Source organism: Stegastes partitus, unplaced genomic scaffold (genome assembly GCF_000690725.1).
Source record: "Stegastes partitus isolate 25-593 unplaced genomic scaffold, Stegastes_partitus-1.0.2 Scaffold911, whole genome shotgun sequence".
Taxonomy (NCBI): domain Eukaryota; kingdom Metazoa; phylum Chordata; class Actinopteri; family Pomacentridae; genus Stegastes; species Stegastes partitus.
The window spans coordinates 299,914-303,008 of NW_007578642.1; the positions used below are offsets into that span (position 1 = coordinate 299,914).

Consider the following 3,095-nt stretch of genomic DNA (forward strand, 5'->3'; position numbering starts at 1 on the left):
GAGACCTAGCTCCACAGCATCAGTTACCATGGAGACCTAGCAGGTTAAACGAGAGCCACCTTCATGACACTGAGAACTCTGACTTGAAGCTCAACATACCTGCTGACCCACTGATCTGGCTTCAGGTGTCATTACCTCCACACCTGTGCGTTCAGACACCTACCAGGCCGCAGTAGACGGTCTCTCCGGACGCCTTCTTCATCTTCCTCAGCTGGGAGACGAAGTACCAGAAGCGGGACTTGGCCACAACATGGTTTGGGGCGAAGATCCTCATCCGGTATAGAGGTGGCGCCGGGTTCTTCGCAGAGGGCAGCAGACGCCCGATGACTTTATACTCCCTAAGCTGCAGGCAGAAGGAGGCCAGGTGAGTGATTCACAGTCCCAGCACCAAGAACACATGATACACAACACTACATGTGGAGGGAGGACTTGTTGACCCTTGAATTCACTTTCAGAGGCACGGCAGCAGCAGAGAAAGGCGACAAGGATCAGCTTCCTGTTTGCACTCCAGACAGAATCATACCACGGAGACGATATGACCTTTGGGTTTGGGTGCAGATGTTCTCTGTCGGACGTCCTCCAGCCGGCTGCTGCACAAGCTCAACAGAAAACTCTCTGACAGCACAAACATTTCCCTTTTACCTTCAAAGCAACGTGAAGTATGAATAAAACCTGACTGGGATGTTCATTCACAGGGTGGTCACTGACTGAGCTGCTCACGGCACCATGTTCTGGTGTCCAGAACTCATCCTGAACTTCAGGTTTCAGGACCAGCAGCAGATTAATTCATTTTAAAATTAGACTGAGTAAAAACTCCTATGGACCTGTGAACCCATTCCACACAGCGGCAGGACACGGACTAAACCCAAACCCGTCCGCTCTGGTCTGACACACTTTGACTGCCTTCAGGCCGGTTCTGCTGGTTCTGAGCTAAAACTAGCTTCATCCTGACACCAGCTCCTCAGTCCAGATGTTTCTGACCCTAAAAAGTCTGTAAAGTGCCGACAGCTTGAAGCTTTTCGTGACTCTGAGCAGCTGGTCGCGTGTTCGGTCCACGTTGAGGACAAACATCAGCGGCTAACCAGCTAGCTGCGATGGAAGCTAAGCTAGCTGCGATGGAAGCTAAGCTAGCTGCGATGGAAGCTAAGCTAGCTGCCGCAGGTCGTGCTGGACGGTAAAAGAACAATTTAACTCAACTTCCAACCACATCGGGACGTTGTGGGAGCTGAAGACGGTTCTGATTCAGACTACTTGTATGGTGGTTCTGGAGCCGTGGAGCCGTGCACATGGTGCCGCGGCCGCCATGTTGCCGAGGCGAAGCCATCAGGACGAAAAACGGTCAAATCTTCACCTTTACACGGATTTTAAGAACCGAACCGACACAAACCGGAGCAGACACACGTTATAAAGTGTTCTCCGCCCTGAGCCGCCGCCTGAGGAGCCGCTAAACGGGTAAATATGAGGGTTACGTACTGTGCCGGACGCCTTCATGGTGTCTCTCGCTCACTGTCGCAGGAAAAGAGGAAGCAGCAGGGCACAGCTTCCGGTCCTCAAATGGCGGAGGGGGGCTCGATTCGTCAGCGGGACGTCCCGGGAGGGCGGAGAGATCCCCGGATACCCCCGGTAAACCATCTTCCCCTGACACCACGAACCCCTTTTCCACCGAGCCGGTTCCAGTGCTGGTTCGGAGCCAGAACCTGACTCAGAACCAGTTCTTTGTGTTTCAACCGCCTAAGCACCGGCTCCAGGTTCTCCAGACTGATACTTAGCGAGCACCAACTCTGCTGGTCCAGAGAAAAGCTCCCGGTGGGGCGGGGCTATCGGAACCACACAGACCCACGGATGGACACCAGCGGTGACAGTGTGGTGTCCGATCACAGAAGTTCTGCACAAAGAGTTGCCCTGAAGTCCGGTACCGGAGTCCCAGCAGCAGCACGGTGGCGGGTCTCAGCAGCTTGTTTCCTCCGTGGTTCTGTCTGTTCCTGCCTGGTGCTGCTGGTTTCTACAGATGATCTGGAGATGATCTGGAGATGATCTTCTGACAGCAGAGTAAAGACTCTCAGACACACCTGGCGGTCAGAGAGCAGGTGGAGGCACAGAAAACAGACTCATTCAGGTCCAATGGTAATGAAACTACATCCACCTGAGTCACAACCAGAACTTCAGCTTCTCATCCTCACATGAACACCTCCATCTGTGTGTATCTGCATTATAGATGCAGTGGTCAGAACCTCAGTGTGCTGCTTCATCTTGGACCGGTGGAGCAGCTGATCTGCTGTCCAGGTCACCTGAGGCCACACACCTGTCTGACAGCTGTGAGGCGTTCAGGGAGCGTCTGGATGTTCAGCCAGGCTGGTGTCCACCTGTGACCAGGTGGGAGGTGGAACCAAGTGAGAACGTTGGTCTCGTCGGTGCTCCCAGTGGAGAACGTTCAGTCTGGAGCCCTGCAGCTGCTGAACAGCTGCTGATCTTCCTCAAAGTCAACAATTAAAAACTACATGAATGAAGTTGTGACTGGATGTGAAGACAACGTGTCCAGCACCAGCAGCTTCTCTGGAGTCACAGTCTGCATGTGGTCGCCAACAGAACTGATCCAAACAGCTGCACACTGAAGCTTGTGACGAGGTCTGCTGGTGAGGTGCACCCTGGGAGTCGTAGTTGACTTCAGAGCAGCAGCGACGACTTCGTGGAGACTAACGAGCAGCTGTTGGATGATTGTTTAGTGGCTGAAAGAAGAACTGCTGGAAAATGTGAGAACGTCCACGTTCCTGTGAGTCCCGGTTTCAGGTCAGAACTTCACAGCAGAACCACAGAGTTCAACATCTGTGCTTCCTGATGTGCAGCATCCATCAGCTCTCTCTCATCTCACAGCAGAACCAACAGCAGGGACCTGGATCAGAACACGGTTCTGGTATTTGCAGCAGAACAGAGCCGACAGCAGCCACACCCAGCTGGTAACACGCTGCAGACAGAACCACACAGACGGACCAGAACACACCAGTTCTCCACAGAACCACTCACACTGGGACCAGCGACCTCCTGAGAGGATGTCCCGGCTGAGCACAGCCGTCTGAAGAACCTGACAGATAAAAGAC

The 3,095-nt window shown here is 53.5% G+C and overlaps 1 long non-coding RNA gene across 1 annotated transcript in view; it reads right to left on the reverse strand.

Annotated features, from left to right (window-relative positions):
* Window positions 1-1,555, reverse strand: part of LOC103366130 (uncharacterized) — a 19,650-nt gene extending 18,095 nt beyond the window's left edge. Inside the window, exons 1-2 of the long non-coding RNA XR_520650.1 lie at window positions 1,474-1,555; window positions 160-343 (exon numbers count right to left, since the gene is read on the reverse strand). This is a non-coding gene — a long non-coding RNA (uncharacterized LOC103366130). The remainder of the gene's footprint in view (window positions 1-159; window positions 344-1,473) is intronic.
* Between the last annotated feature and the right edge of the window lie 1,540 nt (window positions 1,556-3,095).